The sequence below is a fragment of the Eptesicus fuscus genome, chromosome 13 (assembly GCF_027574615.1).
Source record: "Eptesicus fuscus isolate TK198812 chromosome 13, DD_ASM_mEF_20220401, whole genome shotgun sequence".
In the NCBI taxonomy this organism is placed as follows: Eukaryota; Metazoa; Chordata; class Mammalia; order Chiroptera; family Vespertilionidae; genus Eptesicus; species Eptesicus fuscus.
This window is the reverse complement of record NC_072485.1, coordinates 65,592,478-65,605,651: the sequence shown is the minus strand read 5'-3', so window position 1 is coordinate 65,605,651 and position 13,174 is coordinate 65,592,478.

Below are 13,174 nucleotides of genomic sequence, written 5' to 3'. Positions count from 1 at the left end.
AAATGATTTCATGGGCCTTACACGGCCTGAGGGCCGGACATTCCTCACCCCTGCTCTAGATGACCAGTGATCTGGATAATGGATCTGGATAATGGCAGGCTGTCTGGGACATTGACTGAGGACTGGAAAGTTCAAAACTTTATGTTTCCAGGCTAATTAGAACAAGAATAGAGTAAATTTTTAAAAATAATAATAGAATTGTTTCCTTGTGCCTCAATCTGCTAGATTTTTAGTAATTTAGCAGCTTGACTATAGTGACTCCATTTTATTTCTTCACTCTACTCACACACACACAAGAGTATATATATATATATATATATATATATATATATATATATATATATATATGAGTGTGTGTGTGTGTGTGTGTGTGTGTGTGTGTGGTACAATTCTATTTGTGTGAAGTTTAAGAACAAAAAAGTGAGCCAATAGTGATAAAAATCAGATCAGTGGTTGATGACTGCCAGAAGGGGAGAAGTGGGTTAATTACCTCTATTGAGAAGAGGTAGGGTGGAGCCTTCAGGGAACTTGGAAGTGTTCTGTCTTGATCTGAGTGGTAATTATACAGCTCTATTCACATGTGAAAATTCATTGGACTGTTCACACTTCAGGCTTGTGCCCTTTACTGCATGTATGATATACCATCATTTACAATGGAATGCAGCTTCTTGGGCCTCACCCCCAGACATACCTGATGACTCTGATGCAGTTCAAGGACCACTCTGGGGAGAACTCTGCCCTGCACCCCATTTCTTCTTGCATGTGCTCCCCATCTGTGTAGTCAGTTCTTTCTTAATTCCCCCTAAAACTAACTTTTTCAAGGAGAAAGAACACCCAACTTTAGCCCTACTTCTCTGGGATTTGAAAAAGCAAATTCCTGGTCACAATGTCATCTTGGGCATGGGACTTTGACAAAGTGCCTTCCTAGTGACCTTGTCGGAGGTGTGTTAACCATCTCCGACGTGGAATCGCTCTTGGTTTTAAGGTGCCAAGTAGCTTTGTGGTTTTCTGTTTTTGTGGACGTTCCTTTGGCAACTGCTAGGAATTAGAGCTTCTTTGTTTTCATACTTCCCCACATTCCAAACACCACCCAGACGCCCTCCCCTGTGCGAACAGGGCCAGTGCAGCTGCCCCATCTTGAGCGGCTGAGTCTTCTAAATTCTGGAGTCTCTCGCTCCCCAAACCGAGGGGCATCTTCCCTGCAGAAAGTTCTTGAAGGTCATGAGGCTCCTGGACGCAAATGGCCTGAGTTTCTGCACAGCTCAACATGAGCACAATTTTCTTTTCTCCCATCTAGAACACAGACGTACCTGTGGTGGGACAATGGCACCAATGTCCACTCTGAGACCCTGTTGCTCTATCTCCCCTTCCCGGCCAGTTTCCATCCTTCCTAGAGGAGCCTGGGCCATGGGCTGCTGCTTCCGGGTGGAGGAAAAGAAAGAGACAGGATAATCACGCACTGGTGTGTACACTGTTCTCCACAATTTGCCAAACAAAGCACGTCCCCAGGCCCTCCCTGAGCGCCTGCCCCACCAGCCTGCAGGTCTACAGGCCAAGTCCTTGGGGAAGGGTTAAGTTTCAGAGTCCTCGGGGAGAAGCAGATACCTCCCAGGGGTAACTGCACAGATGCTATCAGCTGTTCATCAGCCCACAGCTGATGAGTATCTGGTCTCAGATTCAGTGATTGGGCTCAGGCCCAACACCTGAGGAGGTGAGAGGCAGGAGTGGGGCGGTGATGCTCCGACTCCATTTTGCAGCTGGTGGCTTGAGTCTTCTGGAAGAGCTGACCAGGCTAAGTGTACTCTATCTGTAATCTCCCCCTGCTTCCCCGATACAGTCTCACAAGTCAGCCACAGAACCTCTCTTCCGTCTACCCAAGCCAGGCAGCCAGGGCAGCCAGAGAGCCTGGACTGAGGCAGGAAGGAGGCCTCCCGCACTCCTGCCTCACTCACCAGTCTTCCTCCAGCTCCCACTGCCCTCCGCCCACTGGGGCTGCTGGGGCTAGTTGTAGCTGCCCTGCCTCATCCTATAACGTGTGCACCTCAGAGTTAGGGATCATCAGAGTCCCCCCACATAGGGTCCTTCTTTCTTTTTTTAATATATATATTTTTTATTGGTTTCAGAGAGGAAGGGAGAGGGAGAGATAGAAACATCAATAATGAGAGTCATTGATTGGCTGCGTCCTGCACACCCCACACTGGGGATGGAGCCCTGAAACCCGGGCATGTGCCCTGACTGGGAATCAAACCGTGACCTCCTGGTTTATAGGTCAACACTCAATCACTGAGCCACGCTGGCCGGGCTAGGGTCAGTCTTTAAACTATATGAAGGTGCAAAGGAGAGACCTGTAATCAAATCTGGAAACAGAGAGGCCCAAAGCAAGTGATGGGATTAGAGAAAAGCTGACAAACAGGGTCTGAGAAGCAGGGCTGGCAGATCCAGGAAGGACAACTGGAGGGAACTGGTCTCCACTGAGCTCTGTGCATGGTCTGGCCTAGACCTAGTCATGCTGACAAGTTGGGTCCACGCAGGATACGGGATGTCTGCAGGGTTCCCTGTGATTGGGGACTGGGAGGGCCCAGAGCTGTGAAGAATCCAGGTCAGTCTATAAGATTCTGGAGTTGAAATGATCCTAAAGAAGATGGGACATGTCCTAGGTTTGGCTCAATGGATAGAGCGTCAGCCTGTAGACTGAAGGGTCCCAGGTTCGATTCCAGTCAGGGGCACATGCCCAGGTTGCAGGCTCGATCCCCAGTGGGGGGCATGCAGGGGGCAGCCGATCAATGATTCTCACTCATCATTGATGTTTCTATCTATATCTTCTCCCTTCCTCTCTCTGAAATCAATAAAAATATTAAATAAAATAAAAAAATATAGGACAAAGGTTGCCAGGATGTGTTTGGGAGAGCCATGCCCCAAAGGGGTTCAGAACTGTGACCCTCCCGATGTGCCACTTGAGCATGTGGATTATTTTGAGCTGATGGCAATTAAGACCCCACGGGCTCACAAGAGGTAAATTCTTTTACCTCTCCCTTAAAGAATTTAAATTTGGGGCCTTTCCATTAAGAGTTATTACTAGAAATAACTCTTTATGACCTATCTGTAGGTCAGGGCAAACTTCTAATTACTGAATACCTGCTCTTATTGTCCTGCAATGACCTTCCTCCCCTCTGAAGCTCCAAGACGCCTTACCTCACCCTGGGCTCAGAATTTTTAACTTGCTGTCTCTGAACCTCTCATGTATGTGGGGTTCCCATACTTACATATGTAACTCAATTTGGTAATTTTCTAAAGAGTTAAATGGGTAGAAAATGGATGGATGATCTTTCTTTAGCTATGTTCAATGTCCACCTAGGACACCGTTTCCTGGACCTAGGGGATTGAGGTGGTCATTGTGGTTGACCCCTACCCCCAAGTCTCCCCCACCCCCCCGACCCCACCCCACTGTTCAGCAGTGTGGCTCCGGATCTGCTCCATCTGCAGGGCTGCCATGATGAGTCCAAGATAATCATGGAGGTACCACGATCCTTGCCAGACTCTGATTTGGGAAGCCCGACCTCAGTCAGTCAGTGTATGTTATCCTCTGGGTGACAATTGTCTCAAGTGGGGTTTGACCTAAGACATCCTGAGAGAAGAGAAAGACTTTTGCCCCATGATGGGGAAGGCCTGCTTTCTCCTGAAGATGGACAAAGAGGTTTGCGTAAGCCAGTTTGGGTAGGGGTTCTATAACTGGCACCCCAAAGTACTGTACCTGGTGGGGGTATTCTTCCCACTCCACCATGCATTGATTTGACCTCGCATGGGTCAACTTTTCCCTTTTTTCCAAGGTCATAGAGGGTCCTCCTTTTTGCCCTTTTCTGTCTCTATGCTCCACCCAGTACCGCTCCTTCACTCTCACAACCACCCTGGGGGTATAGATTCTCCCCACCTTACAAAAGAGGAAATACAGCCCTGGAGAAGTGCTGTAGCTCGGCTCAGAGAAGCTCCTGAAACGTATCTCAACCCCAAACTTGCTCTGAAGCCATCAGCAGCCACTGCTGGGAGGAAGGAGAGGATAAAACCTTCCACTGAAAAGAGACTGAGAGAGAGCGTCCTGGGCCCTGCACGTGCGGTGGGAGAGGCCTTCGGGCCTTGGCATCTCAACTCCTCCGTCTGGGTCCACCTGCAGCCTGAAGAGTCTTCATTCCTTAGGTGGGTCTTGCCTCAGGCAGAACATTCCTCTTTTTTTAATTTTAAACTTTAAATTATTAAAGAGGTAATACACGCACAGGTGTTTTGTTTTCTTTTTTGCTTTGTTTCTTTAATTAAAAAAAAGTACAAAAGGTTACGGAGTGAAAAGTAAAGTTTCCACGATCTGGAGCAGAGCCTGGGGTGGCTGTTGTGGGCATGGCGGTGGGGGAATCTCTATTACTCACTTTCCCAAACCCCTCAAATTACCCCGAGACTCGAGTACAGTCTGCTGGCTGGACAAGCACTGGGGCAAAACCAGCCCTTCCCCTGTCATCTCAACCAGCGTCCTTCCGACACTCAATCTGGCAGCTCCTCTCACCTGTTTCGTTGATGTCTTTTCAGAGAGCATCTATGCATGTTATCTGTATGTGTGTGAGTGGTTGTATATATTTCATCCCACAGGGTTTTGACACAAATGGTAACATACCAACACATTGTTCTGCGTTTTGCTTCGTTAACTTAGTCTAGTTGAGATTATCCCATATAAAAACATCCGAGACCTTCTTCATTCTTTCTAATGGCTGTGTGTGGATGGGCTGGAATTTAAGTAACCAATCTCCTACTGACGATATTTAGGCTGTGTGTGCTACATCATATGCTACTGCAAACAAGGCCGCATTGACCATCCATCTACACATGTCTTTGTGCACAAGAATAATTGCAGGATAATTCCCTAAAAAGTGAAGTGTGGGGTCAGTGAACATGTGCATTTTAAAGTTAATAGCTGTTGTCAAATTGTCTTTCAAGGGGTCATACCACCCAGCTGGCATGGCTCAGTAGTTGAGCATCAACCTATGAACCAGGTGGTTATAGTTTGATTTCTAATCAGGGCATATGCCTGGGTTATGGACTTGATCCCCAGTGTGGGGCAAGCAGGAGGCAGCAATCAATTATTCTCTTTCATCATTGATGTTTCTATCTCTCTGTCTCTCTCTCCTGTCCTCTCTGACATCATAAAAATATATATAAAAATAATAAAATAAAATAAAAGGGTCTTACCAGTTAAGACCTCCACCCATAATAAATGAGTGCCTCTTTTCCCCACACCCTGGAGAGGCAAGAAATTCATAGACCCACTTTGGGAAGAGGGTATGTTGGCCTGTTTTAGACCCCTCATATTTAATAAGACCAAGGGAGGACTATAGTGGTAAGAGAAGGACTCTGGGGTCAATCAGCACTAGACTTGAATCCGGGCTCTGTGACTTACCCACTCTGTGACTCCCACAAATGCCTTAATCTCTAAGGGCCTTGGTTTCCTAATATGTAAAGTAGAAATTAAAAATCATATCCATTTCATGGGATCATTATAAGGAGTCAATAATAAAGTTTCAGTTATGCCTATAGATAACAATACTGCATTGTGTACTCAAAAATCTGTTAAAAGATAAATATCATGTGAAGTGTCCTTACAACAATAAAATAAAAAGAATTGTTTAATGTATATTCTTTGGCCCAGAGATGGGCCAATGGATGGGGGGGAAAAAAACCAATAGAGATAATGTATATGTAAAGCTTCTAGGATCGTGCCTGGCACACAGTAGGAGCTTAATAAATAGGAAATAATTATTGTGGTGGGCAACCTTATGAATATGAGTGTCCTCTTTGTCTGCTAATGGCTTTGATCAGGATTTGGCTCAGAAGCCTTGGGAAGGCACTGCGCCTGGGGACAGGAAGGACATAGGACTGAATGCACCCAGCTGGGAGGGGCTGGGAGACCCCAGAGAGGTCTTCTAGCTGGGATGGGTTCAAGCCTCAGGAATGACTGTACCTGAATGGATAGGGGGTGTAAGACTGGAACTGAAGGTTGGGTCATAAAATAGTTCAAGTTTTCCAAAAAGGAGTGTACAAGATGATCTTGGGTGATTTTTTTATACTATTAATGTTTTTGTATTTTATCATACTTTGGTAAACACAATGAACACATTTAAGAGATAATTCCAGCCCTGGCCAGTGTGGCTCACTGGATAGAGCGTCGGCCTGGGACTGAAGGGTCCCAGGTTCGATTCTGGTCAGGGGCATGTACCTTGGTTGCGGGCACATCCCCAGTGGGGGGTGGTGCAGGAGGCAGCTGATCGATGCTTCTCTCTCATTGATGTTTCTGGCTCTCTATCCCTCTCCCTTCCTCTCTGTAAAAAATCAATAAAATATATTTTTTTTAAAAGAGAGATAATTCCAAGGCAATTCTTGCTCAAGATAATGCTGGAGAAGGTGTTCAAATGTTTAAGGAGTGCATTGATTTCAAGTTAAAGATTAAGTAAATCATAGCACATGGTGTGTGAGCCAAAGTTATCCCCCAGATTGTGATGGTGATACATTAATAACTGAAGTTCATTAAACAACAACACACAAAGCCATGAAAATCAGCACAAGTTCTGGAGTCAGACAGCCTGCGGTTGAAGTCCGGTTCGGCCACTTAAGGTGAACAGTTAGGCAGGTGGGCTAACCTGGAGGGATCTCAGATTCCTGATCTGTAAAACGAGTGTAATATTAGTTTTTACTCACAGGGTTGTCATGAAGAGCCAATGAAATCACATACATGACTCACCTCGCTGCCTGGAAGGTAATGAACACTTAACAAATGTAGCCATGGTAATTATTATAGTGAACGTAGGCTAAAGAGTTTTAACTGTATTCTACAAGCAGTGAAAGAGGTTTTGTTTTTATAGAACTCATTCTGTCATGAAAATAACACCTCAACAACCTGAACAGGGAACACTCTTAAACAAAAAGGAGAACCAGTCATTATTCTCCCAATGTTAAATAATTTTCATTTTTGCATATTCTCCCCCAGACTTTGTCAACACGAGTACTTACTGTTCATGGTTGCAAACACAGTGTTCATGCAAATTTTGTGTTCCGCTTTTTCTCAACAAATGTGCTGTTACACACCGTTTCCATGCTTCAGCATATTCCTCATAATGTCATTTCTGTGGCTGCATTTTTGCACTGGTGAGATTAGCCATCGTCTTCTTAACCATCTCACTGCCTGGAGAAGTGCAGCAGGGTAACCCCAGTGGCCCATCTGGAGCTTTTCCATGTTGAATTTCCTTAAGATAAACTCCTGGAAGTTAAATTAATAGGACAAAAGGTAATATTTTTCAAGGCGCTTGTTACACATTCCTAGATTCTTTTTTTTTTTTTTTTTTAATCCTCATTCAAGGATAGAGGGAAAGACAGAGCGAAATACCGATGTGAGAGAAACACATCAATGGTTGCAGGCCGATGCTCTATCCACTGAGCCAAACCGGCTAGGGCCACTTTCCTAGATTCTTTTCCAGAGTTTCATGCATTGCTTCACTTCCTCATTTATATAGTGAATGGACAGGAGACAATCCCTTCCCCCCATAATTCTGTGGGCTGAAGCCACTGAATTTGCAAGGGAGAGTGAGTACCTGTGTGAGGGGCGTGGTAAGAAGCAAGGTGGAGAGTCACAATCTCTAGTTCAGGGGATATGGACCCTCCTGCCCATCCCCACTGCCACTGTACAATTCAGACCCCACTAGGGGACCAATCACAGAAGCCTACTGACAGATTTCTCTGTCTCTCAGCCCATTTTCCTCAATTAATCTTCCCAAGGTGTAGCTTTGATCATGTGCCTTACAAGCCCCCAATGGCCAAATCTGGTTACAAATGATTAATATCTATCGATCTAAATGCTCACTCAAACCTATAAGTAAAGCCTTAAGACTTCAACAGGTAAACTGGTGAAAGCTGTGGACAAGTACTTCCCCCAGCAGGGTGAGCAGAGAGTCAGCACATACATAGAAAATGGTTCAACAGAAAACCAGGTGAAAGATGTGGACAATCACTTTGCCCAGGAGGCTAGCAGAGAATCAATAAATACTTGGAAAATAGTTCTACCCATTAATGATGAAGGAGATGGAAATGAAGGCAGTATGGGGGGAGCGTTTCATACTTACTGATTAGCCAAATTTGCAAGCACCATCAGCCAGTGCTGACAAGGCTGGAGGAAGTCCCTTCGCTGCTGCACTAATTCTCCGCCCCTCCCACCTCCTTGGAGACACCTTCTTCTTGTAGTTAAGAGGAGCAGCAGAAGTTTCTCTTGTGCTTACAGGATGTTGGTTGCCTTGAGCTCAAAATACTCTGCATTACACAGAGACACATCTTGGGGTGACTCATTCTGAATCCTTAAACCCCATAAAATGGGTTCCCAGACTAAAAGAGTCAAAGGCAATTCATTTAATAGGTGTCCCCAGGCAATGCTTCCCAATACTCTCCCACACCCACCCTCCAGACTTTCCCCATCTGCTGGACATCAGCATGACCATAGCACCTTGCAACATGATTAGCATCTTCCTCTCTAGACCGGGGGTCCAGTAGGTCAGCAACATTTGCCAAGTGCCTACTCTGGGCCAAGGCTGGGCCAGGTGCATGAAATAAGCAAAGAGAATATGGACCCTGCACTCAGTGAAGTCACAATCTAGGGAGAAAAGGAGGCTCTCTTCTCTTGGAAGGGAACTCAAGCAGATACAATGGAACCCAACTTTCTAACCAATACACAGACCTCCAGGGAGTCAAAATTCTGATTTGTGGCCAAGACTGTCATGGACTTTCATGAAAGAAGGAAATATTTACATAGACCTGGATTCAGAGCCTGGCTCTTCAGCATCCTGGTCATGTCCCCTTTGATTAAGTCATCTGCAGGGCTGGAGTGCAAATGGAGGTACTCTTACCAAGGACTGGGAGGTTTCTCCTCACCCCACCAGTCCACAAGGTACCCCGAACCTCCTACTACATCAGCATTGCTCCTTTGTATTCTTCTAAGAAACCTGACATTGAAAAGCTAGGTTCAGTTGTAGAGATCTGACTCCTTGGAGTTCTATACAGAAATACGGCCACCTCCTCTTCTCTTAACAAATACATCTCCATCCCAAACAACAAGGGGTCTCATGGACATGCATGGGAATATCCCACCCACATATCCAAGCTTCAGCCACACCCTTTGATCAGGATGCACACACTGGCAGAAAGGTAGATGGGAAAAGATGTCCACACAGATCCTGGAAGTAGACTTGGGCCATTTGAGCAAGAGATTCCCATGTCCTGGCTACCCAAACTGTGGTCTAGAAGGGGATTCAGGCTCCCCGAGGGCACATCCCTCAGTCTCGGGGACTTTTCACTCCATGGAGGGAACGTTGGCTGGAGGAGAACCAGAGCAAAACCCTCTAAAGCAGTGGTTCTCAACCTTCCTAATGCCATGACCCTTTAATACAGTTTCTCATGTTGTGGTGACCCCCAACTATAAAATTATTCTCGACCCATAGGTTGAGAACCCTGACAGCGGTTCTCAACCTATGGGTCGTGACCCCTTTCACAGGGGTCGCCTAAGACCATCGGAAAACACAGATATTTATATTACGATTCATAACAGTAGCAAAATTACAGTTAAGAAGTAGCAACGAAAATAATTTTATGGTTGGGGGTCACCACAACACGAGGAACTGTATTAAAGGGTCGCGGCATTAGGAAGGTTGAGAACCACTGCTCTAAAGCATAGGATCCAAGCCAAGACCCTTCTTATCCAAATCTAAGCATAGTATTACCTCTCTGAGTTTGTTTCTCCATCTGTAAAAAGGGATGGTATTAATAGACCTTCCTTTATAGAGCTACTCTATTAAATGAGTCAATACACATAAGTTCATGACACAAAGTAGGTGGTTAATAGAAGCCAGTTATATTATAAAGAATATAAGTGGACAGGGACTCTAGAAACCAAGCAGGAAGGAGAAAACACCTCTGACACCCTTGCCCTTTAAACTAATCTAGTTTAGGCTTTCTTCCCTGTTTTAGAAAGAACCTGGGAAGGAGCCATGTCCCCATCTGGCTGGGCAAAGTAGGCTGAGGAACTCACTGTGGGAAGGGTGACAAGGGCAGGCCCAGTCCCTCCCGCCAGAGTCTGTGGTCACCGACAAGCTCAGGGGCAGGCCTGCTGGCCACTGGGAGGGCTGTGGAACCCAGAGTGGGGTCTAGGGGATCTCTAGAAATTCTGATCTTCCCCTGGAACCCTCATCACACCCTCAGAGCTGGGAATGAGATCCAGCTGAGACGCTCCATTTTCGGTAGTTTCCAATTTCAGAGCTACAGAGAAACAAGGATGTCGCAAAGTCATGGCTCTGTGAGACTTTCAGGAGCACTCAGTTTAATGTTCCTTTCGATGATGGCGAGCCTGAAGGCTAGAGAGGGGAGAGGTCTGTCCCAGGTTACCCGGCCATTCAGAGGCAGAGTCCAGGCTAGAACTCAGGACTTCTAATTCAGGTGGAGATTGCTTTCATCACACTGAGCAGCCTGGTCTGAGCCAGGGGAAGGTGGGGAAGTGGAGGTTAGCTTGGGGTCAGACACACAGAGGGCAGGAGATTATAACTAGGAACTGACTCCCTGGCCAAGCTCTGCCACTCACGACTATGAGTCCTCAGGTGATGACTGTGCTTTCTGCCCCTACACTGCAACATCTATTTCTTGGTGTGCTGTTAGACTAAAGGAAAAAAATTGATACTATTATTATTAGTGTTTATTGGCACAGGGTCAGGTACTCTGTTAGGTTCTCTCATGGTTTATCTCATTTAATCCTTAAGCAACCCTATGAGATAGTATTGCCTGCCTCCCATTTTCTGGATGAGAAAATTGGGAGTTAATTTTTCACCTTGCCCAAGGTCATCTAGCTAGTTAGCAGCAGAACCAAGACATGAACCCACCAAAACCTGTGCTCTTGACCATTGAGCCATCCCGCCTCGTGCAGTAACTGCCAAGAGACCTACACAGTGAGGTTGCCAAATCGGTGGAGAAAAGGAACCAGGGGAGTTCTGTGGACTCACTCGGTGGGTTCCCCCAGATGGAAGAGAGGCCTAGGGTGTCACACAGAGTAGGGGGTGCTGTTACTAAGGGGAAACTCAGAGGAAGTGGAGACTCCTCTAGTGTAGGCCAATATCCTGCTTCTTCTACGTGACTTCCTTTCCACTGTGTTCTCCACACAGCAGGTCGTCCCCCTTCTCAGGGAAAATCTATCCATCAGCCATTTCTGGAGATCCTTGGCTTCCTGTGGGGCTGCAGATCCATCGACAGCCACCAGAGGGCGGGCCAGCTCTATGGCCAAGTCTAAGGACCCAGTACTCCCCGGGGTCTAGCCAAGTGTCCCGCCAGGGAGGCACCTTAGTTGCGCTATGGCACAGCCCTCCGTCACACTTTGCCACCAGCTTTCTCCCTCGGTTCTCAAAAACATCTCGTTGCAGAAGTTCAACTCACCTTGAAACCAGGTGTCTGGTTCCACCGGAATAACGATCTTGTGAGTCACCACCCAAAAGGCAATGGCAACGGGCACCACCACAGTCCCTGGTCAGAACTTCATTTTACCAAGCACTTTCTCATACCTTGCGTGACCGGAGGAGATTCATCAAAGCCTTATGAGCGAGTGGCATATTCACACTGTGCAGATGAGGAAACTGAGGCACCAGGAAGGGGAGTAACTTGCTTAGGGTCACCTGGAGACCTCTGGTCTTCAGACTCCAGGGAAAGCGGTTTCCAATGCCCTGCCTGTCTGGAGGGGGGCCGAGGGGGAGACTGCAAACGTGGGTAGGGAGACACAAGGGGTCGAATGTTCTACCAGGAAGACCAGATGCATGGTGGTATTTCCTGTGGACAGACCAGCCAGCGACCCACCCACCCAACCACCATCCCGCCCCAAGTATACCAGGACACTGAGCACCTGCGGAGGACACAAAGGTGGACGGCAGGCGTCTCCTGCCCTCAACAAGCTGGCAGTCTGGTGCGAGGAAAGCGGTGCGTCAGCAGGTAGTTACAGGAAACCGGCGCCTGTATAATGGGATATGGGCAGAGGGGTTCATAAACGTCAGGAGCATACCCAAGTTGGGGGTGTCCCCTGGGGCTCCAAGGCCTGAAGAAGAGACCTAGAGCCAAGGACTATTGGCAGATGCACCCCTTTCCCTGAAGCTCACCCCGGGATGGGGGCTCCCCCCTCCCAGCTTCGGGGGCCCGCTTGTGTTGGGAACCCGGGGTCCCCCACCCCCCCCCACCCCTCTCCGAAACGCGCGGGCTCCGGGAGCCGATGACAGCACACCTGAGTCAGCCCGCCGCCCACCCACCCCTCAGCGTCTGTCTACGCATCTTGTGATATTTCGCTCCCCGGGAGCCAGCCCCACCGCGCTCCGGAGGCAGCTCGGCAAACAAACCCAGCGACAGATTGTGCCGCGGCTCATTCCGGGGAAGGACGCCAAATCCCACCCTGCTACCCCCAACACTCCCTCCCCGCCTCCCCCTCCAGGGCCGCCTCCCCAGGCGCGGGCCCTCCCCCGCTGGGTGGGTCCCGGGAAATGCGGGGCCTATTCCATCTAGAGGTGGGAGGGGGAGCGGAGCCCCAGAGACGCCCCTTTCCGCTCCCTACCGACCCGATGGAGAGAAGGTGGGAGAGGAAAGCAGGTGCCCAGAGGGCCTGGTAGCCCGGGAAGAGCGGAGGATGCGGCCAGCAGGGGGCGCCCGAGCTCAAGGTGCAAGTGGGCCGGGAGCCCGCTAATGAAATGAGGTGGGAAAGGTGATAGAGGCAGAGAAAGAGGCGCACGAGGCACAGAGATGGAGGGGACGGGGAGCCACAAAGACCGAGGGAAGCGACAGAGCCACGGAGAGACGAGAGAGAGAGAGAGAGAGAGAGAGAGAGAGAGAGAGAGAGAGAGAGAGAGAGAGAGAGAGAAGACAGAAGACAGCGAGTGCATAAAGGGAGGAAATGACAGGGAGGGAGGGCAGAACAGAGACGGAGACCATAAACTATGAATAAGGGGGTTGGGGGAGGGCGAAAATGAGAAAAACCGAATGAGAACGAGGGAAGAATGAGACTGTGGATGGAACAGAGAATGAATGGGAAATTAGACCAGCATTTATACAGCGCCGACTGTTTGCCCAGCGCTGCGTAGACCTG